Raw genomic sequence first — 24432 nt, 5'->3', positions numbered from 1 at the left:
TTGAGCTCCAGGGCAGTCCCGCTCACTGCATGTGTAGTGGGTGTTACAGTCAGTTCAGCCAGGTTCTTATTCGATGGTGGAGCAGGCTGGAGGGAGTGAGTGATGTCTCCCAACACAGACAGAAAGGTTCACTTTTCTCCTGGAGTTTGAGACAAATCAGTTTTCAAAATGGTGCAATTTCCGCCAATGAGAGAGATCCGGGCTCAGCTCCGCCCCTCATTCACTCTGATTGGTTGGAGGACCAGCTGCTCCTGCTCGGTCCTCCAGCCCCACTGCTGCTTCTTATAGGTCCAGAGATGCCGTCAATCACAACTCGGGCATTGTGAGCTGGAACACGTGCAGCGCGGGTTCTTGTTGTGGACTCAGGTGGGTAAGAGGAGACCCCCCCCCCCCATAAGACCCATTGATTTTATTGTCAGTCTGCAGACAGGAGAACTGAACCCAGGCAGAGGAGAGGGAAGGAGAAAACGGAGTGGAGGAAAGAAATAGGTTTGGATTTCAGCCCCGGGAGAAGGGACAGTGTGTGGGACGGGGATTTACGTCTTTGACTTTGATAATCACCATTTACAGGATATTCGAAGGGGATGATTTACAAACGGGAAATTCCTAAGCATCACATCAAGATTCAACAAAGTCATTCGATTATCAGGACCTGAATCTCATTGGCCTTTGGATGTGGAAGGAGAAATGTTTGTCTTCTGTCTGGGAAAAGATTTCAAATATCAGTGTGACTGGAAAAGCACCGAGACACATACACACACACACACACGGGTGAGAGTGATCCAGTGAAGTGACTGGAAAGAGCTTTAACCAGTTACACAGCCTGAACAAAAATCACACCATTCACAGTGAGGAGAAACCATACACGTGGTCTGTGTGTGGACAAGGCTTCAACTGATCATCGAACCTGGAGAGGCAAAAGGACACCTGCACCATGGAGAAACCGTGGAAATGTGGGGAATGTGGGAAGGGATTCAATTACCCATCCCATCTCGAAACTCATCGACACAGTCACACAGGGGAGAGGCCATTCACCTGCTCCTTGTGTGGAAAAGATTTCATTCAGTCACAACACCTGCAGTCACACCAGCGTGCTCACTCCAATAAGAGACCTTTAGAATGTTCTGACTGTGGGAAGAGCTTTAAAAGCAGGAAGAACCTGATGCAACACCAACACACTCACACTGGAGAGAGGCCGTTCACCTGCTCCATGTGTGGGAAAGGATTCACTCAGTCATCCACCCTGCTGAGGCACCAGTAGACTCACACTGGAAAAAGGCCATTCGCCTGCTCTGTGTGTGAGAGGAGATTCATTCAGTCATCCACCCTGCTGAGGCACCAGCGGGTTCACACTGGGGAGAGGCCATTCACCTGCTCTGTGTGTGGGAAGGGATTGGCTCGGTTAAGAACCCTCGCTGCACATCAACATTTTCACATTGATAAATGACCTCTTGTTATGAATGTGAGAAGTGCAAGTGAGGTGCAGACACAACAACGCACTCACGTTGGTGAGAGGCTGGTCACCTGCTCTGTGTATGAAAAGGGTTCACTCAGTCACAGCACCTATTGTGAGAGCAGTGAGTTTATATGTGATTGCAGGGGCGGGATTGTGCTGTTCATCACTTTCAGTTTGTTTCTGCTGTTGGTAAACTTCAGCCCCGTCATCAGGGTGATTAAAATTCGAGATGAATGTCAGCTAAGTCAGTCTTGGTGCAAATACACAATGTTATGTTCCATGTTCTCCAATGTAAGAGGAGATTAATCAATGTCCTGTCGCTGACTGCTTCATTTTTGGGTTCTATTCTCTTTTCTATCTCTATATTATTTCAGTTCTCATAGCTTCAGTTACTCTCATGGACAATTCCCAGCTCCTCATATCTTCCAGAGTGTGTCTCCTGGTTTCGGGGGCTGGGTTCAGCACAGTGGGCTAAACAGCTGGCTTGTAATGCAGAACAATGCCAGCAGCACGGGTTCAATTCCCATACCGGCCTTCCCGCACCAGGGGCGACCAGGGGCTTTTCACATTAACTTCATTGAAACCTACTTGTTACAATAAGTGATTATTATTATTATCCTACCACTGGGGTCCTGGGAAGATATTGGAAACACTCCTGGGATCAATAAATTCGAAATAGAGTTGGTTAGTTACTCTCGGCCTTTGAACTTCACCCTCTGTTACACTGTCAATGTGCTCCTGTACTGCTCTGTATTTAACAGGAGTCTGCAGACTGATGAGACTGTGTTACACTGTCAGTGTGCTCCTGTACTGCTCTGTATTTAACAGGAGTCTGCAGACTGATGAGACTGTTACACTGTCAGTGTGCTCCTGGACTGCTCTGTATTTAACAGGAGCCTGCAGACTGATGAGACTGTGTTACACTGTCAGTGTGCTCCTGTACTGCTCTGTATTTAACAGGAGTCTGCAGGCTGATGAGACTGTGTTACACTGTCAATGTGCTCCTGTACTGCTCTGTATTTAACAGGAGACTGCAGACTGATGAGACTCTGTTACACTGTCAGTGTGCTCCTGCACTGCTCTGTATTTAACAGGAGCCTGCAGCCTGATGAGACTGTGTTACACTGTCAGCATGCTCCTGTACTGCTCTGTATTTAACAGGAGCCTGCAGCCTGATGAGACTGTGTTACACTGTCAGTGTGCTCCTGTACTGCTCTGTATTTAACAGGAGTCTGCAGACTGATGAGACTCTGTTACACTGTCTGTGTGCTCCTGTACTGCTCTGTATTTAACAGGAGTCTGCAGACGGATGAGACTGTGTTACACTGTCAGTGTGCTCCTGTACTGCTCTGTATTTAACAGGAGCCTGCAGCCTGATGAGACTGTGTTACACTGTCAGTGTGCTCCTGTACTGCTCTGTATTTAACAGGAGTCTGCAGACTGATGAGACTCTGTTACACTGTCAGTGTGCTCCTGTACTGCTCTGTATTTAACAGGAGTCTGCAGACTGATGAGACTGTGTTACACTGTCAGTGTGCTCCTGTACTGCTCTGTATTTAACAGGAGCCTGCAGACTGATGAGACTGTTATACTGTCAGTGAGCTCCTGTACTGCTCTGTATTTAACAGGAGTCTGCAGACTGATGAGACTGTGTTACACTGTCAGTGTGCTCCTGTACTGCTCTGTATTCTACAGGAGTCTGCAGACTGATGAGACTGTGTTACACTGTCAGTATGCTCCTGTACTGCTCTGTATTCAACAGGAGTCTGCAGACTGATGAGACTGTGTTACACTGTCAGTGTGCTCCTGTACTGTTCTGTATTTAACAGGAGACTGCAGACTGATGAGACTGTGTTACACTGTCAGTGTGCTCCTGTACTGCTCTGTATTTAACAGGTGTCTGCAGACTGATGAGACTGTATTACATTGTCAGTGTGCTCCTGTACTGCTCTGTATTTAACAGGAGTCTGCAGACTGATGAGACTGTGTTACACTGTCAGCGTGCTCCTGTACTGTTCTGTATTTAACAGGAGTCTGCAGACTGTGTTACACTGTCAGTGTGCTCCTGTACTGCTCTGTATTTAACAGGAGTCTGCAGACTGATGAGACTGTGTTACACTGTCAGTGTGCTCCTGTACTGCTCTGTATTTAACAGGAGTCTGCAGACTGATGAGACTGTTACACTGTCAGTGTGCTCCTGTACTGCTCTGTATTTAACAGGAGTCTGCAGACTGATGAGACTGTGTTACACTGTCAGTGTGCTCCTGTACTGCTCTGTATTTAACAGGTGTCTGCAGACTGATGAGGCTCTGTTGCACTGTCAGTGTGCTCCTGTTCTGCTCTGTCTTTGACAGGAGTCTGCAGACTGATGAGACTGTGTTACACTGTCAGTGTGCTCCTGTACTGCTCTGTATTTAACAGGAGCCTGCAGACTGATGAGACTGTGTTACACTGTCAGTGTGCTCCTGTACTGCTCTGTATTTAACAGGAGTCTGCAGACTGCTGAGACTGTGTCACACTGTCAGTGTGCTCCTGTACTGCTCTGTATGTAACAGGAGCCTGCAGACTGATGAGACTGTGTTACACTGTCAGTGTGTTCCTGTACTGCTCTGTATTTAACAGGAGTCTGCAGACTGATGAGACTCTGTTACACTGTCAGTGTGCTCCTGTACTGCTCTGTATTTAACAGGAGCCTGCAGACTGATGAGACTGTGTTACTCTGTCAGTGTGCTCCTGTACTGCTCTGTATTCAACAGGAGTCTGCAGACTGCTGAGACTGTGTCACACTGTCAGTGTGCTCCTGTACTGCTCTGTATTTAACAGGAGCCTGCAGACTGATGAGACTGTGTTACACTGTCAGTGTGCTCCTGTACTGCTCTGTATTTAACAGGAGTCTGCAGACTGCTGAGACTGTGTCACACTGTCAGTGTGCTCCTGTACTGCTCTGTATTTAACAGGAGCCTGCAGACTGATGAGACTGTGTTACACTGTCAGTGTGCTCCTGTACTGCTCTGTATTTAACAGGAGTCTGCAGACTGATGAGACTCATTGGAAAAAAATAATTGGGTACTCTAAATTTATTAAGAAAAAAGAAAATGGGGCTTCCCATTCTATCTGTTTCAGGAGAGTGCGGAAATGTTACTGTCCAATTAAACACACCCATCATTCAGTATTTTTAGATCAGCGACAGAGAAACAGATTGGTTTGGGGGTAACTCTCATATCTCCCATTTTCAGGCACTTTGTCTTGAGCGATAACAAATGAAATGAAAATTGCTTATTGTCACAAGTAGGCTTCAAATGAAGTTACTGTGAAAAGCCCCTAGTCGCCACATTCCAGCACCTGTTCGGGGAGGCTGGTACGGGAATTGAACAGTGCTGCTGGCCTGCCTTGGTCTGCTTTAAAAGCCAGCGATTTAGCCCAGTGTGCTGGGATGAAGTCAAATATTTAAAAAACAAAATCTTTAGTTTAAATGTTCACCGCGATGCTTGATTGTAAAAGGGTGAAGCTAACATTCACAAATGGACACAATTGTGTCAACCTCACATAACTTTATTTCCAGATTAAAGATGAACAAGACACCATTTTGATCTTTGTTTTTCCAATTATTTTGATATTTTTTCTCAGTTTTGCCAAGGTGTTTTTTCTTCTTTCTTCAGGTGACTTTCCCAATCGCTGTATTATATCTCAGGAAAATTCAAATTAAAAAGGTTAGCTTTCGTGGGTAAACAAATGCTTCAACCTTCTTAGACCAAAAAGAGTTACAGAGAGTGGAGCTTCCCACAGCTTGTGAGCTCCGAAATATAACTTATAACTTCAAGGCTGAAGTTTATCTTGAGGGAATCAAACATTTTGGTGCCTTTTCCAATTGGACCAGTAAGTTGTGATTCACACTGAAAGGTTTACTTTCACTCAGTAACTATAGCATTTCACTTTTCACAGCACAGGAACTGGCAGCATTTTAGATGCCAATTGTCCACTTCTCTTGTAGCTGGTGTGTGGAGAAGATCATGTTCATTGTACATCATAGATTTCATAGATAGTCAGCACAGAAACCGCACTGTGCTTCTGGATACACTCAGTCTGAAAGTAGATGAATCTTTTAAACATGACCTTAGTGAAGGTCTTCTCAGCATTGTTCAGGAGTGAGATGTCCCTGTAGTTGCTGTAATCTCCTCTGTCACTGGTGTTTTTGTAAAATGTGATGATTTGTGTGTCACACGTTTTCTATGAAATGGATTCCACCTCCTGTCTTTTACAGAACTATCTTGGCTACTTTCACGTGATGCTGTGTTCTAGCTCAGGCATTTTAAAAGTCGACATTTTAAAAGGCTGCGACCATATTTTTAAAAATGCGGCCGCACTGCGCATGCGCATTGGTACGCATGCACAGAGGTTTGCGCATGTGCACCAATAGCTTGCCGCATACGCAGTGCTCCCGCATTTTTTTAACATGGTCACAGCCTTTTTGAAGGCCGCTCGCAGCCGGCATTGTTAAAAGCCGGCTGCTGTGGCTGTTCCGCACAAATTTGTGCAATCGGAGTTGCGGAAGATTTTTAAAACATTCTATGTAATTTTCCTGCCTGAAGGGAGGCAGAGAGCAGGTTGTGCCCCCCGAACGTCGACATCACATGCTTTGGGCGCGTTTGCGATTCCTCCATTTTGTCAGCAGCAAACAAGGTAAGAGAAAATGATGGGTCGCGAAGGTCCGTCGGTGTGGGTCGCAAAGGTTAACCAGCGTTGGTCGCGAAGGTCAGTCAGCGTGGGTCGCAAAGGTTAACCAGCGTGGGTCGCGAAGGTCGGACGGCGTGGGCCGCAAAGGTTAGCCAGCGAGGGTTGCGAAGGTCAGACAGCGTGGGTCCCTAAGGTTGGCCGGTTGGTAAGAATGGGTCCCCGGAAAAAAATTTGAAAAACACTGTTCTAGCTGTTAGGTTTCAGTTGTACATCAGGTCAGCTTTACTTTTTGCTTCAATGACAGATGTCATCTCTGTTGAGTGGGTCTCAAACCAGTCTGTGTTGTGGGTTCCACCTTTACCAAATGTTGCTGCTGTTTTGTTTTGCTTCCTTCAAATTAAATTTCCTAATGGACATAACACTGAAGAAGTCAGTAAGAATTGTCAGGAAAGATCAATCTGCACTTTCTAATTGCAGATGTTAATCAGTGGAACCTTCCAGACACTGATTTGCATCAAAGATCAATTTAGGATTGGAGTACTAGTTCAGAATTTTACGGGCAGAATGGTGGCGCAGTGGTTAGCACTGCAGTCTCACGGCGGCGAGGTCCCAGGTTCGATCCCGGCTCTGGGTCACTGTTCGTGTGGAGTTTGCACAATCTCCCCGTGTTTGCGTGGGTTTTGCCCCCACAACCCAAAGATGTGCAAGGTAGGCTAAATTACCCCTGAATTGGATAAAATGAATTGGGTACTCAATTTTTTTTTTTTTAAAGTTCATAATTTTACTGTAAAGGTGTTCCTGTTGACAGTTCTTGAATTAAGGAGGAAGATCGCAGGTGCTGCGATTCTCCAGAATGTTAAACTGCAGCCAGTTATAGGGATTGTAAACATCAGCAGAATCAAACCAGATATTGTCAGACTATCAATCCTGGATGTGATGAGCAGCAGCAAAACAGCAGATTCCAGTCCCTGCACTCACTTGTGAACTCACTGGTGTCTCAGCAGGTGTTGTGACTCAGTGAATCCCGCTCCACACAAGGAGCAGGTGAACTGTCTCCCCCCCGGTGTGATCCCACTGATGTGTCAGCAGTTGGGATGACCAAGGGAATCCCTTCCCACACACGGAGCAGGTGAACGGCTTCTCCCCAGTGAGTGCATTGGTGCTCACTGAGGTCAGCTGACTGACTGAAACCCGCTCCACAGGTGGTGCACCTGAATGGATCCCCATTTGTGTGCATTTGGTGGTGTGTCTGGAGGGTGAATATCTGAGTCAATCCCTACCCACACACAAAGCAAATGAATGGTTTCTGACCTGTGTGAATTCGCTGGTGTTCAGTGAGCATGGATAAGGACTTGAATTTCTCTTCACAGGTTGTGCAGCTGAATGGTGTCTTCTCAGTGTGAACTCGCTGGTGTAACCGAAGGGCAGATAACTGAGTGAATCTCCTCTCACACACACAACAGATGAACGGCCTTTCCCCAGTGTGAACGCGTCGATGGATTTCCAGCCTGGATGAAGAATTGAATCCTTTACCACAGTCCTCACATTTCCACGGTTTCTCCATGATTCTAGTTTCCCTGCGTCTTTCCAGTTTGGACAATCAGTTGAAGCTTTGTCCACACACAGAGCACGAATACGCTTTTTCCCCACTGTGAATCGTGTGATGATTATAATTGGCTGTTTAACTGGTTAAAGCTCTTTGTACATTGAGTGTACTGGAACCACTCACTCCAGTGTGAGTCTTGATGCTTTTCCAGTCACACTGATGTTTTAAATGGTGTCGCACAGACAGAACACAAACATTTCTCCTTCCAAGTTCAATGACTGATGATATTCAGGCTGTGGCGACTCAGTGACTGTCAGACCATGCAGTTGGAGTTCCTGTTTGTAAATCCAAGTCTAATGCCTTGGAAAAGGAGTTTACAAAACTTAAGAGAAGAGAAATTCTGAACGTACAGTTCTATTTTCCATGAAGGATATTTTCCTCATTTGTACCTGTAAAGCAGTAAATCCTAATGCCATGCACTCTCTCACCTCCCTGTACTCGATGCAAATCCCAGGGTGACTAACAGTCCCATATTTTACTGGAATGTATTTGAGTCCACTGTCCCAGGCTGCATGCTGCCTAGATGTTGTCTGTCACGTAGATTGTACCTTTCTCAATGCACAGAACCATGTTCCTTCCTGTTTCTGTGTTCCAGAAACACAGACACTTACCCGAGGCGGCCTGGTCCCAGCTCTGGCAGAACGCCAGCCTTTCAGTGCAGGCTGTACCTTAATTTTCGCCATTAGAGTTTGTCAGCTCAGCAAACCCTGCACACCACCTTCACAATTCCTTTCCTTACAGCTCACCCCCTCCCTCCCCTCTGGCTGGGTTCAGTTCTCAAACCCCTTTGTGCAAAGTGAGAATAAAATCAATTAACCAATAATTTTTTCCTCCTGATCACTGGGACCCTGAAGCCCCGCCCACTCTGTTCCTTCACCAAGATGGCCGCACCTGAAGCCAACAATCCCCCAGAGCTGGAAACCCGGGATCTGCAGGTTCTGATTGGGGGCTTGGGGTCTCCAGCGGGTATTTGTGAATCCTCCCTGCCCACCTGCCAGGGTTTCCTTCCTTGCCAGAGATCAGAATCCTCATTGATTTGAGTGCAAAGTGTAAGCTCTTATTTATTACCCCCTCTCCCATCCTCTGATGTGAACCATCCTCCAGTGTCTGAAGCAGGATGGTGCCCGTTAACCTGGGCCTGTTCCCGGGAGGGAGAAGCTCCGCAGCTGCAAACCAGGGAGCTGACAATGATTGTGAAGGGTTTGCGGATCCACAACGTGTTTCCAAATTCTCCCACCCACCGCCTGACGCTGACTCCGCTTCTCCAGGACAAACAAGCACTGAAATCCATGTCCAGCAGTCACACTGCGCATGCTCCGGAGCACAATGCCGGGGAGTGATTGACGGCAGCGCCGGGCTGGAGGACCGAGCAGGAGCATCTGGTCCTCCAACCAATCGGAGTGAACGAGGGGCGGGGCTGATCCCAGATCTCCCTCATTGGCTGAGACTCTGCATCATTTTGAGTTCTTCCGCGACTCTGTATCATTTTGAGTTCTTCCCATTGGCCACGGGTGCGCGGTTTCCACAACCTCATTTTCTACCTGAGAGGTGTTGACCATTGAGAAGGTTTGAAGGACTGGAGCGACTCTTGGCAGTATTTTGTATTTGGCACCTGCGTTCAATTCAATGTGTAGTTTGCACATTCTCCCTGTGTCTGCGTGGGTTCCCTCCGTTGTGTTCCAGTTTTCCCCCACCATCCAAAGATGTACAGGTTTGGTGGATTGGCTATGCTAAATGGCCCCTCAGTGCCCAAAAAAAGGTTAGGTGGGGTCCCTGGGTTACAGGGATAGCGTGGAGGCACGGACTTAAGTAGGGTGCTCTTTCCAAGGGCGGTGTAGGCTTAATGGGCCTGTAAATTCTATGATTCTATCGGACTTTCGCTCTCACAGTCTGATCTGATGGGTCTGTCTGGCGGTATTTCCTGGTACAGTCTATGTGTTTGGGTATTTTAGGGAGCAGGTAGAACTTCCTTGGTTCTATCAGTTGTGCCTTGTTGTTTTTGGATAATGTGTCTGCAGGTTTTGAGTTCTTCCAGTCTGTCTCCAATTCTCCTTCCTGTCTCGTGTATATGGATCTAGGTAGCTTGGTGTGATGTGTGTTGTTTAGTTGTCTGTCTGTCTCCAGCAGGTATTGTTGTCTCTCGATAATGACTGTGCTGCTACCCTTGTCTTCTGGTTATGAACATATCCATGTTGGATCCAAGCTCCTGGATTGTCTGTCTTTCTCTCCGGGTAAGATTCTGTTTGTCTCTGGTATTTCACTGTGACATTTCGGAGACCTGATTGAAGGGATTCAAACATGGGAGTTCTGGGAAAGATGGGCAAGGATTTGGGAGGTGGCAACATGTTCAAAGAGTTTGGAGAGGAGAGGGAGGTTGAAGATGGGGCAGTAATTTGTAAGGATGGCAGGGTCAAGGGTATGTTTTATTGAGGAGGGGGTGATGATGGCAGATTTGAAGGACAGAGGGACAGTACCTGAAGAGAGAGAAATGTTGACAATATCCGTGGACACAGGGTAGTTGGCTGATCAGTAGCTCAGTGGGAATTGGGTCGATGGAGCAGGAGCTGGATCTCATGGACAAGATGAGCTCTGAGAGGGCATGAGGGGAGATGGGAGAGAAACTAGAGAAAGATGTGGGTTCAGGGCTCGGGCAAGGATGAAATTTAGAGACAGTTTGATCCGGTGGGCTCGTGGAAGGGAGGGAAGCAGCAGAGGCCGCTGATCGGATTTACTCAATCTCAGTCACAAAGAAGCTCCACAAGCTCCTCACACGTCTTGTTGGAGGTGAGGGTGGAAGAGACAGGGGAGAGCGAGAGTACTTCAAAAGGAACTAACTTGTGTCAGAGATATTAAAAAGTTTCAACACACTGCGTATTTCACACAAATCTAATTTATTTGACTTTTTAAAAAAATATTTTTTATTCTCCTTTTTCACATTTTCTCCCAAATTTACACCCACCAACAATAAACAATAATCAGTAACAAATATGTCAATCCCCATATCAATAACAACGATCCCATCCTCTCGCCAAACCCCAAACATTAGCCCGCATGTTCACATAAACAAATGACAAAAAGGAATCAGGAATCACCCAAAGTCGCCATTAACACACACAGCACCCCCTCCCCCCAAAAACTAATGTTCGATGTTATCCAATTCTTGAAAGTGCATAATGAATAATGCCCATGAATTGTAGAAGCCCTCGTCCCTCCCCTCAGTTCAAACATAATCTTCTCAAGAGTCAAGAATTCCAAAATTATTGGTTAATTGATTTTATTCTCACTTTGCACAAAGGTGTTTGGGAACTGAACCCAGCGAGAGGGGAGGGAGGGGGTGAGCTGTAAGGAAAGGAATTGTGAAGGTGGTGTGCAGGGTTTGCCGAGCTGACAAACTCTAATGGCGAAAATTAAGGTACAGCCTGCACTGAAAGGCTGGTGTTCTGCCAGAGCTGGGACCAGTCCGCCTGGGGTAAGTGTCTGTGTTTCTGGAACACAGAAACAGGAAGGAACATGGTTCTGTGCATTGAATTCCAACAACGCCAGGGCACAGGGTGGAGAGGTTGCTCTCCATTCCATTATATCCGCCTTCGGGCGATCAACGAGGCGAAGGCTACAACATCTGCCTCCACACCCGTTTCCAACCCTGGGTGGTCAGACACCCCGAATATGGCCTCCCGGGGGCCCGGGTCCAGTTTCACGTGCACCACTTTAGAAATTACCTTAAAAACCTCCTTACAGTACTCCCCTAGCTTTGGACAGGACCAAAACATATGAATGCGATTAGCGCCCCCCCCCCCCCCCCCCCGCAACGCTCACACACATCCTCCACTCCGTCAAAGACTCGGCTCATCCTCGCCCTCGTGAGGTGTGCTCTGTATACCACCTTCAGCTGTATCAGCCCCAACCTCGTGCACGAGGTGGAGGCATTCACTCTTCGGAGCACCTCACACCAGAATCCCTCCTCCATATCCTCTCCCAACTCTTCCTCCCACTTTGCTTTGATCCCATCCAGTGGTGCCTTCCCCTCCTCCAAAATAGCGCCGTAAACCACCAACACTACTCCCTTCTCCAGTCCCCCTGTCGTCAGCACCTCCTCCAGCAATGTGGAGGCCGGTTCCCCCGGGAAGCTCTGTATCTCGTTTCTGGCAAAATCTCGAACCTGCATGTTTCTAAACATTCCCCCTGCTCCAGCCCATACTTCGCTTCCAGCTCCTTCAATCCTGCAAACCGACCACTAAGAAACAAATCTTTTAGTGTCTTAATCCCCTTCACCTCCCATTTCCGAATATTTCTATCCCACTTCTCTGGCTCAAATCTATGGTCCTCCAAATCGGCATTTCCCTTGACCATGCCCCCAACCCGAAGTGTTGGCGAAACTGCCTCCAAATTCTCAATGAAGCTATTATTACCGGACTCACGGAGTATTTTCCCGGGGCTATCGGGAGCAGCGCTGTTGCTAGTGCTTTCAATCCCGACCCCCTGCACAAACTCTCCTCCATTCTGACCCACTGGGAATCAACCCCTCTGACCCAGCTCCGCACCTTCTCCACATTCGCCGCCCAGTAGTAATACATCAGGTTCGGAAGACCCAAACCCCCTGCCTGCCTTCCCCTCTGTAGCAGCACCTTTCTAACTCTGGCCACCTTCCCTCCCCATATGAACGACGTAATCCTTCCCTCAATCTCTCTGAAAAAAGCCTTTGGCAGAAAATCGGCAGGCATTGAAAAATAAACAGAAATCGCTGCAATAAGTTCATTTTAACCACCTGTACCCGACCCGCCAGCGACAGAGGGAGACCATCCCACCTTGCCAGATCAGCTTTCACTCTCCCCACCAAATAGAAATGTTGTACCTGCGGAGGCCCCCCCCACTCCCAGGCAACCTGCACCCCCAGGTACCTGAAGCGAGTCCCTGCCCTACGGAATGGCAGCCCCGCCACCCCTGCCCCCACCCCCGGCCGAGACACCACAAAATACTCACTCTTGTCCAGGTTCAGCTTGTACCCAGAGAAAGACCCAAACACCCGAAGCAGCTCCACTATTCTCCCTGTCGACACACTCGGTTCCGACACATATAACAGCAAGTCATCAGCATATAAGGACACCCGATGCTCTATTCCCCCCCTGCACTATTCCTTTCCCTACTCCTGAACCTCTTAATGCGATGGCCAACGGCTCAATCGCGAGTGCAAACAGCAGGGGGGACATAGGACATCCCTGCCTCGTCCCACAGTGGAGAGAAAAGTATCTCGAGCTGATGTTGTTTGTGCGGACACTCGCCCTCGGCTCCTTATATAGTAGCTTTACTCAGTTCACAAATCTTGGTCCAATCCCAAACCGCTCCAGAACTGCCATCAAGTCCCCCCATTCTACCCGGTCCAACGCCTTCTCAGCGTCCAATGCCTCAACCACCTCTGTTTCCTTCCCCTCTGCCGGTACCATAAAGACGTTCAATACCCTTCTAACGTTTGAAAAGAGCTGCCTCCTTCTTACGAACCTAGTCTGATTTTCACCGATCACCTTCGGGAGGCACTCCTACAGCCTACCCGCCAGTACCTTCACCAGTACTTTTGCGTCTACATTCAGAAGCGATATAGAACATAGAACATAGAACAATACAGCGCAGTACAGGCCCTTCGGCCCACGATGTTGCACCGAAACAAACGCCATCTAACCTACACTATGCCATTATCATCCATATGTTTATCCAATAAACTTTTAAATGCCCTCAATGTTGGCGAGTTCACTACTGTAGCAGGTAGGGCATTCCACGGCCTCACTACTCTTTGCGTAAAGAACCTACCTCTGACCTCTGTCCTATATCTATTACCCCTCAGTTTAAAGTTATGTCCCCTCGTGCCAGCCATATCCATCCGCGGGAGAAGGCTCTCACTGTCCACCCTATCCAACCCCCTGATCATTTTGTATGCCTCTATTAAGTCTCCTCTTAGCCTTCTTCTCTCCAACGAAAACAACCTCAAGTCCGTCAGCCTTTCCTCATAAGATTTTCCCTCCATACCAGGCAACATCCTGGTAAATCTCCTCTGCACCCGCTCCAAAGCCTCCACGTCCTTCCTATAATGCGGTGACCAGAACTGTACGCAATACTCCAAATGCGGCCGGACCAGAGTTCTGTACAGCTGCAACATGACCTCTCGACTCCGGAACTCAATCCCTCTACCAATAAAGGCCAACACTCCATAGGCCTTCTTCACAACCCTATCAACCTGGGTGGCAACTTTCAGGGATCTATGTACATGGACACCTAGATCCCTCTGCTCAGCCACACTTTCAAGAACTTTACCATTAGCCAAATATTCCGCATTCCTGTTATTCCTTCCAAAGTGAATCACCTCACACTTCTCTACATTAAACTCCATTTGCCACCTCTCAGCCCAGCTCTGCAGCTTATCTATATCCCTCTGTAACCTGCTACATCCTTCCACACTATCGACAACACCACCGACTTTAGTATCATCTGCAAATTTACTCACCCACCCTTCTGTGCCTTCCTCTAGGTCATTGATAAAAATGACAAACAGCAACGGCCCCAGAACAGATCCTTGTGGTACTCCACTTGTGACTGTACTCCATTCTGAACATTTCCCATCAACCACCACCCTCTGTCTTCTTTCAGCTAGCCAATTTCTGATCCACATCTCTAAATCACCCTCAATCCCCAGCCTCCGTATTTTTTGCAATAGCCTACCGTGGGGAACCTTATCAAACGCTTTGCTGAAATCCATATACACCACATCAACTGCTCTACCCTCGTCTACCTGTTCAGTCACCTTCTCAAAGAACTCAATAAGGTTTGTGAGGCATGACCTACCCTTCACAAAGCCATGCTGACTATCCCTGATCATATCATTCCTATCTAGATGATTATAAATCTTGTCCCTTATAATCCCCTCCAAGACTTTACCCACTACAGACGTGAGGCTCACCGGTCTATAGTTGCCGGGGTTGTCTCTGCTCCCCTTTTTGAACAAAGGGACCACATTTGCTGTCCTCCAGTCCTCTGGCACTATTCCTGTAGCCAATGATGACATAAAAATCAAAGCCAAAGGTCCAGCAATCTCTTCCCTGGCCTCCCATAGAATCCTCGGATAAATCCCATCAGGTCCCGGGGACTTATCTATTTTCAGCCTGTCCAGAATTGCCAACACCTCTTCCCTACGTACCTCAATGCCATCTATTCTATTAGCCTGGGACTCAGCATTCTCCTCCACAACATTATCTTTTTCCTGAGTGAATACTGACGAAAAATATTCATTTAGTATCTCGCCTATCTCTTCAGACTCCACACACAATTTCCCATCCCTGTCCTTGACTGGTCCTACTCTTTCCCTAGTCATTCGCTTATTCCTGACATACCTATAGAAAGCTTTTGGGTTTTCCTTGATCCTTCCTGCCAAATACTTCTCATGTCCCCTCCTTGCTCGTCTTAGCTCTCTCTTTAGATCCTTCCTCGCTACCTTGTAACTATCCATCGCCCCAACCGAAACTTCACACTTCATCTTCACATAGGCCTCCTTCTTCCTCTTAACAAGAGATTCCACTTCCCTGGTAAACCACGGTTCCCTCGCTCGACGCCTTCCTCCCTGTCTGACCGGTACATACTTATCAAGAACACGCAGTAGCTGATCCTTGAACAAGCCCCACTTATCCAGTGTGCCCAACACTTGCAGCCCACTTCTCCACCTTATCCCCCCCATATGGGCCTATATGACCCACATTCCATCGGATCCTTAGCTTGTTTTAGCAACAGGGCAATCGACGCCTGCCCAAACGTTTGTGGCAACACCCCCTTCCCTATCACCTCTTAAAACATCCCCACTATCAGGGGTGCCAGCTTATCCTTGAAGTTTTTATAATATTCCACTGGAAACCCATCCAGCCCTGCCACCTTCCCCGACTGCATCCTCCCAATCGTATCCTTTATCTCCTGCTCCACTATCGCTCCTTCTAATGTAGCCCTGTCCCCCTCCCCTAACCTCGGGTACTCCAACCCATCTAGAAATTCCTGCATCTCACGGTCTCCCCCAGGCGGCTCTGATCTGTAAAACCTCTCATAAAATGCCTCAAAAACCTTGTTAATCAGATCCGGAGCCACCACCAACTTCCTTGCCCTCTCCCACAGCTGAACAATTTTCCTTGTCGCTGCTTCCCTCTGGAGCTGCAGCGCCACTAACCTCCCCTCCAGCGCCCCTGTCAGAATCACATATCTACCCCCCTGATCTGCCACCACCTTCTCCATCTGGGAGCGTACCCTTTTGCTGACCATTACGCTATCCCACAAGCCCTTCCGTCAAATCCAGAGTGAAACACCGGACTAATCCAGCCCTTTTTAAGTCTCAACTGATCCTTCACACTCAAGTGAGTCTCCTGCAGCATTGCTACATCGGCTTTCAAACTTTTAAGATGCGCAAGCACCCTTGACCTCTTGAGTGGATCTCTTAATCCCCTCACATTCCATGTGACTATCCCAACTGGAGGTCTCTCACCCCCCACCCCCCCTCTCCCACCCTTCTTATCCACCATCATCATCCCTACCCCATGAGCCTGACCCGCCCCTATCCATTAACATCGAACCCCTTCCCCCCCTCCCCCCTCCCAAACCCCCCCCCCCCCCAACCTACATTTCCTCTCGAAAAAACATCTCCCAGCATCAATCCCTTCCCCCCGCCCCTCGCTTGCTTCGTAGGCCCATCGAAACCTGCCAACCAGGCTCCAATATCCACAGCCCTCCTCTCACCTCACCCTCCTCCGTTCACTAGCCGACTTTAGTTAGCTAGCGCAGGTGGCTCTCCCACCAAGAAATACCGGCCCCTCCCACCCAGTCCCAGAAAAAGAAAAAACAAAAACAACAATCCAACCCATACAATTCACTAAACTAAGATATAACCGTCGCAACACAGAATGCCAATCAACCCAACCAATAACCTGAACTCTGCAACAATGTAAAGAGAAGTAAATTACAATACACGTCAGTAAAAAGAAAGTTATAGCATTTATACATTTTCCAGCTCCCCAATCACAGCCCAGTCTCTCTTCCAGCTCCGCTCCTCACGTCTGTCCCAAGCCTTCTGCCCTCGCGAACGACTCAGCCAGCTCCGCTGTCTCGAAATAAAAGTCTTTGGCATCATACGTCACCCTCAGCTTCGCCGGGTATACCATACCAAATCGCACCCCCTTTTTGTACAGTGCCGCCTTCACTCGCCAGAACGAACCTCGACTTTTTGCCAACTCCACCGTCAAGTCCTGGTAGATCCGAACTCCAGCAGCATCCCACTGCACCTTGCGCTTCTCCTTCGCCCAGCTTACCACCTTCTCCTTCATGCAGTACTTATGGAAGCAGATAATTACTGCTCTTGGCGGCTCATTCACTTTGGGCTTCGGCCTTAATGACCGATGAGCTCGGTCCAGCTCGTACCGAGAGGGGTTCTCGCCCACCCCCATCAACTCCGCCAGCTTCTTAGCGAAGTCCTCTGTTGGCCTTGGACCCTCTGTCCCTTCGGGCAAGCCCACAATTCTCAGTTTGTGCCGCCTCGAGCGGTTCTCCAAGTCCTCGAGCTTTGCTCAGAGTCCTCTGTTGACCTCCACTACCCTCCGCAGCTCGTCCCCCATCGAGGTGAGCTGGTCGTTGTGCTGCGACACGCCCTCCTCCACTTCCTTCATCTTCTCGCCCTGCTCTCTCACCTCGGCCGGTGTCTTTGCCACAGCTATCCTCACCGGGGCGATTGCCTCCTCCACCAATGACTTCAATGCGATCGCCGTCTCCTTCCTCAACGCCTCCATGTGCCTCACAAACTGCTTTTCCAGCTCCACCACCATCACCTCGGTCATCTTCTCCACCGTAAGTAGTGCTGACCCACCACGCGGTCCGGCATCCGCCATCTTGTCAGCACTTTTGCTCGTCTTCTCATTCAACGGCGAGCCCGTGTTTCCAACCTTTCTCAACGCTGCTTTTCGCATCCTTTAACGGCTTATTATTTTTCCTTTTTTTTCCCACCTTCTTTCCTTCTTCAATCCTTTTTTTTTTTTATAAATCGAAAAAACAAAAAACATTTCTTCCTTCATAAAAAAAGGGAGAAAACATTTTTTTCAACCAAATTTCTTTAAAACATCTTTCTCTTCTTTTTTGTATTCCTCCAGAATTTCCCTGGGACCGGGCTTCAGTCTTCTTACCACATTCTAGGCGGGACATCCGATGTGGGACATCTCACCTACATCACGCCCTGGCTTTGGGCCTGCCGCCTCAGCCTCCGTTTGGCTCCGCCCCCGCTGCTCCTTTCAAATTTTCAGGTCCGGCTTTCAGGTTGTCCCGCTCCTCCTCCACGTGCAGCCGCTCCGCCGAACCCGCCGGGACCAGTCTCCCCCCCCCCCCCCCCCCCGCCCCCCTCACCCTTCCAACCCTCCGGCTCCCTGAAATGGAGCTTTGACGGGCGAGGGAGGCAGGGCCAACCCCGGAGAAGTTTCATTTTATTTTAAACAGCGGGGAGCCCCCCGAAAAAGACCGCGATATCGTGGACCAGCAGGAGCTTCTCCTCATCGCGGCCGCTCCGCTCGCGAACGCCACCGTCTCTCCCTGTGTGAATTCGCTGGTGATTCTGCAGGTTGGATGAATCACTGAATCCCTTCTCACACTCTGAGCAGGTGAATGGTCTCTCCCCAGTGTGAACTTGCTGGTGTGTGGACAGAGCGGATGACTGAGTGAATCTCTTCCCACATTTGGAGCAGGGGAATGGTCTCTCCCCAGTGTGACTGCGTCGATGAGTTTCCAGCTGGGATGGGGAAGTGAATCCTTTCCCACAGTCCGCACATTTCCACGGTTTCTCCTCAGTGTGACTGCATTTGTGGCTTGTGAGGCCTGATGATTGACTGAATCCTCGACAACACACACAACACGTGTACGGTTTCCCCGCAGTGTGAATGATGCTTTTTCCTTCCATGTTCAAAATCTGCTGATATTCAGGATATGATAAGTTGAGGATTCTGTCAGATCCTGATGTGATGCTTGGTTTGAGTTTCCGGACTTTGAAGCCTCCCCTTCGAACACCCTGTGAAACTGATTTAAAACAGAAAATAGGGAGTGAGAGAACCCACAAAAACACAAAGGCAGGTTGTGAAATTGAGCTGAATGAATCTGGTCATTTGTGGGGCCGGCACTGGGAAAAAGTGACCATGAAAACTGCTGGATTGTCATAAAAACCCAACTGGCCTCTTTGGGAGGAGAGAGAAAGAGGTGAAGAGGGATTTAGTATATCTACAAGTCATACTAAAGAGAATAGTTGGCAACGCAAATTCGACCTTGAGCTTCATAAACAGAACTATGCTTCTGGTGGCATGGTGATTAGCACTGCTGCCTCTTAGTGCCAGGGACCCGGGTTCAATTCCGGCCTTGGTGACTGTCTGTGTGGGGTCTGCACTTCCTCCCAGTGTCTGCATGGGTTTCCACCTGGTGCTCAGGTTTCCTCTAACAGTCCAATGAAGGGAAAGTTAGGTGGATTGGCCTTGATAAATTGCCCCTTAGTGTCCAGGGATGTGCAGGTTAGGTGGGGCTATGGGGTTACAGGGACAGGGTAGGAGTGTGGGCCGAGGCAGGGTGCCCTTTCAGGGAATCAGTACAGACTCGATGGGCCTAGTGGCCTCCTGCACTGTAGGAATTCTATGATTCCAATTCTATTCGATGAATCTTTATAAAGCTCTGGTCACCACTCTTCAGGAAGGATCTGAAGGTTCTTGGAGAAGGTGCAGAGGAGATTTACCAGAATAGTTCCAGCAAAGGAGGTTGAGGGGAGATTTGATTCAGGAACTCAAGATTATGCCAGATTTCTATCAGGTGTACAAAGAAACTCTGTTTCCATTCACTGATCGTCCAAGAACTAGGGACAAAGATGTAAAGTTTTGGGTAAAACCTGGATTGATCTATATAAGATCCTGAGGGGTTTTGACAGGGTGGATGTGGAGAAGATGTTTCCTCTTGTGGGAGAATCGAGAACGAGGGCACCACTGTTGCAAAATAAGGGGTCACCCATTTCAGATGGAGATGAGGATTTTGTATTCTCTTGAGGGCTGTAAGAATTTGGAACTCGCGTCCTTAAAGGCAGCGGAAGCAGAGTCCTTGAATATTTATAAGGCAGAGCTGGATAGATTCTTGATGAGCAAGGGGGTGAAAGGTCATCAGGGGTAGACAGGAATGTGGAGTTAACGTTAGAATGAGATCAGCCGCAATCTTATTGAATGCTGAGCAGGCTCGAGGGGCCGAGTGGCCTGTTCCGAGTTTGTATGTCAAAGGTACAGGAGATATGAGCTGATATGAGATTTATGTTTTTACACAGCGAGCGGCAATGATCTGAAACTTGCTGCCTATGAGGGAGTTTGAAAATAGAAACAATGAATGATTTGATTTCAAAAGGAAATTGGATAGACATCTGAGGGAAATAAAACTGCGAGGATACAGGGATAGAGCAGGAGAATGGCACTGACTGGATTGCCCCAGTGAGCTAGCATGGTTTCAATGGGCCGAATGCCCTTTGTGCCATCATGTCTCTGACTCCTTTGTGTAATCTAGTTTTGTAATTTAACCCCAGGGGGTTCAGATATCACTCAGGTAAATCTGTGCTACACTCCCTCCGAGGCCATTCTATCCTTCCTCAGGTTTATTGCCCAGAACTGAACACAGTTCTCCAGGTTTGGTCGAACCAGGGTTTGTGAATCTTGGGGCTTTTCCAGTCACACTGAGACCTGAAATCTTCCCTCACAGACAGAACAGACAAACCTTTTACCTTCCACACCCAGATGCTGCTGAAATTCAGTTTCTAATGAATCAAGTGACTCTGTCAGATCGCGATGTGACGTTTGGTTTGCAGTTCCCGTCTGTTAAACCTCTACTTCCAGTATCCTGTAAATTTACAGAAACCTCACTGTCAGTTTAGGATAGAAATTCACAACATTCTCTCCTCGCCAACTTTGATTAAATGTATTCCTGGAGGTTTGATCACATGACCTGCCCCAATCCTCCAGCCATTAATCGGTCAACACATCCATCCTTGTGACACACTGCCTTCCTCGGCCAATTGGGAAGCAAAATGACTCATTACCTTACAGGACAGTTACTGTCCTAACGATTTTCCAGACACCCAGGTATGAATCTCACCAACGCAGGGAGTGGAGTTGGTGCGAACTCAGGCAGGAGCAGCTTCGGAACAGTAAATATAAATAACTTACCTCAGGGATTCACGGCCTATTCGGCAGGGAGCGGATTTGGCCCGAATCCGGGGAGGAGAAGCTTTGAACAGTAAATATAAATAACTTACCTCAGAGTAAAGCTGATTGGCTGATTGGGAATCTGTTCTAAATTTGACAAACTTGAGTAATTAACTAAATAGGGAGTAACTCGGAGATCAGTAACTAGGAGATTGCTGTTTATATCTATAATCAACGATTTGGATGAGAATGTACAAGACATGATCAGTAAGTTTGCAGATGACACTAAAATAGGTGGTCTTGGCGGCAGTGAGGAAGGTTATCAAAAATTGCAGCAGGCACTTGATCAGCTGGGGAAGTGGGCCGAGAAATGGCAAATGGAATTCAATACAGATCAGTGTGAGGAATTACATTTCAGAAATCAAGGTAGGACTTTCACAGTGAATGGTAAGGCCTGAGGGTGTATCATGGAACAGAAGGATCTTGGAGTTCAGTTGCACGGTTCTCTAAAGGTGGAGTCACAGGTAGATAGGGCAGCACGGTAGCACAGTGGTTAGCACAGTTGCTTCACAGCTCCAGGGACCCCCGTTCGATTCCCAGCTGGTTCACTGTCTGTGCGGAGTACGCACATTCTCCCCGTGTCTGCGTGTGTTCCCTGGTTTCCTCCCACAGTCTAAAGATGTGCGGGTTCGGTGGACTGGCCTTGCTAAATTGCCCTTAGTGTCCAAAAAAAAAGGTTAAGTGGGAGTTACTGGGTTACGGGGATAGGGTAGATAAGTGGGCTTGAGTAGGGTGCTTTTTGTAAGGGCCGGTGCAGGCTCGATGGGCCGAATAGCCTCCTTCTGCACTATAAATTCTCTGAAGAAGGCTTTTGGCGTACTGACCTTCATCAGTCAGGGCACTGAGTATAAAAGTTGGGAAGTTATGTTGCAGTTGTACAGGACGTTGGTGAGGTCGCACCTGGAGTATTGTGTTCAGTTTTGGCTGCTTTGCTATGGGAAAGATGTTATTAAACTGGAGAGAGTGAAGAAGAGATTTACAAGGATGTTGCCAGGACTCAAGAGACTGAGTGAAAGGGAGAGATTGGACAGGCCAGGACCTTTATCTTTGGAGCGTAGGAGACTGAGGGGTGATCTTATCGAGATGTATAAGATCATGAGAGGCGTGGACAGGGTGAATACACTCAGTCTTTTTCTCAGGGTTGGGGAATCGAGAACTAGAGGCTTTGGTTTAAGTTCAGAGCGGAAAGAATTAATGGGAACCTAAGGAGCAATGGTTTTACACAGAGGATGGTACGGAATGAGCTGCCGGAGGAAGTAGTTGAGGCAGGGACATTGACAAGATTGTAAAGGCATTTGGACAGATACATGGTTAGGAAAGGTTCAGAGGGATATGGGCCAAATGCAGGCAAATGGGATTGACCTAGATGAGCTCTTTGGTTGGCATGGACCGGTTTGGGCTGAAGGGCCGGTCTCCATGCTGTAGATTCTATGAACCCCAAATCTCTTTGGGCACCCACTGTACTTAACATCTTTCCATTTAGAAAGTACTCAGTTCTATCCTTTTTTGGTTCCAAACAGATAACCTCACACATGTTTACATTACCACAATCTTGCCCATTGACCTTGTCTGTCAATATCTTCTTGCAATATAATGCAAGCAACTATGCTGTCTGTGATGCCATCGAACCTTGTATCATCAGCAACACAGAGGGGCTGGTTTAGCACACTGGGCAGGCCAGCAGCACGGTTCAATTTCCGTACCAGCCTCCCCGAACAAGCGCCAGAATGTGGCGACTGGGGGCTTTTCACAGTAACTTCATTTGAAGCCTACTTGTGACAATAAGCAATTTTCATTTCATTTATTTCCCAGTGCAGGAGAGGCCCTTCGGTCCATCGAGTTTGCACTAACACATGATAAACTTGACCCACCTACCTAATCCCATTTGCCAGCACTTGGCTCATAGCCTTTAATGTTATGACGTGCCAGTCTTCATCCAGGTACTTTTTTTAAGAGGATGTGAGACAACCGTCTCTACCACCCTCCTAGGCAGTGCATTCCAGACCCTCGCCACCCTCTGGGTAAAAACATTTTTCTTCAGTACATGTGTCAATAAATCTAACCCCACTCTCTGTTGTCTGTTGGTTAGCCAATCCTCTATCCAAGCTAATATCTCTCAACCCCGTGGGATTTTACCTTGATTATTACCTTTTATGTGACACTTTATCAAATGTATTCTGGGAGTTAAAATACATCGACAGGACCCCATTATCCACTTGGCTTGTTACATCTTCCAAGAACTGCAAGAAATGAGTCAAACACGATATACCCTTCACAAAACCACACTGACTCTGATGGATTGCAGTTTGACTTTCCAAATGTCCAGTTATTACTTCCTCAATCATGGATTCCAACAGTTTCCCAACAACAGGCTTTAAAATAACTAGTTTCCTACTTTCTGCCTTTTTGACCTAATCCAGTGACATTGGAGATTTTCTCAGTGACCCTCAGTCACCATCACTGAAACGAACTTTAAATTCCAGATTTTATTAATTTAATGTCCCCAGAACATTCTCCTGTCTCTCTGGGTGACTAATGCAGTGACATTGTCACTGGGTCAGTGTCTCCCCCCTGGTCTCTGTGAGGTTGTTTGTGGAGAAGCCGGAAGTGGTGGACAGTGAGAGTGGAGAATGTTCATTGTTCAGCTCTGGGGCCGCACTCGGTATTTGTAAACCCCGCCCCCAACACTGACCTCTCACCTGACCCCTCATAATTCCCGGACAATGATTGACGGCATCGCGCGACCAATAGAAGAGTCGACGGGTCCTGGAGGGGGGGGGGTTGGAAGTGACAGGTCCTCCAGCCAATCGGAGTGAATCAGGGGCGGGACTGGGCCGAGTGAAGCATGCGCAGTGTGATTAATGGCGACGCAGAAAAAGTTTCTTTCTCGGATCCACAATCCGTGAAGGTGGGAATGGCGGGACGGAGGGAGAGCTGGATCATGCGGGTTGTTAGGCACGCTTCGTAAACATGTTATATGAATTGAACATCTGACAAAATAAACCACCGGTACCTGGGGATCTGGGCGGAGGCTGCAGCTTTGTTACATACGAGCCTATGCACCCGCCATCTTTATTTGGTACTGGCAGCGGTGCGCATGCGCCCTCGTTATTTGGCTCACTGGCGGAAGTGCGCACGCGCACCCGCACCCACCATCTTTATTGGGGCACGAGCAGCAGGGCGCAGGCTCAGTCGCCATCATTGTTGGGGGCAACATTTTTGTAATGTCTTCATGACAGACTTTCACTCGGAGTTACAAATTCTTATTTATGGGGCAGAATATATGCCGAGGGCAGTGACAATAACTCGAATTTATATTGTGACTTGAACAGAATATAACTTTTAAGACTTTCAGAGAAACGTTACAAAATAACAATTGACATTGAGCCGCATGAGGAGATATTAGATTTGAAGGAGAATCTTAA

At 48.0% G+C, this 24432-nt stretch overlaps 1 long non-coding RNA gene across 1 annotated transcript; it reads right to left on the bottom strand.

Moving 5' to 3' along the window:
- Positions 1-18148: 18148 nt before the first annotated feature.
- On the bottom strand, positions 18149-24078 carry LOC140422683 (uncharacterized). Its single transcript, XR_011947550.1, has 3 exons — positions 24021-24078; positions 20527-20642; positions 18149-18806 (listed from the first exon to the last, which is right to left on the bottom strand). It is a non-coding gene; the product is annotated as an uncharacterized lncRNA (long non-coding RNA).
- Between the last annotated feature and the right edge of the window lie 354 nt (positions 24079-24432).

This window comes from Scyliorhinus torazame, chromosome 5 (assembly GCF_047496885.1).
Source record: "Scyliorhinus torazame isolate Kashiwa2021f chromosome 5, sScyTor2.1, whole genome shotgun sequence".
In the NCBI taxonomy this organism is placed as follows: Eukaryota; Metazoa; Chordata; class Chondrichthyes; order Carcharhiniformes; family Scyliorhinidae; genus Scyliorhinus; species Scyliorhinus torazame.
Note: the sequence above shows the minus strand (reverse complement) of the source record. Positions and strands in the feature narration are given on the sequence as shown.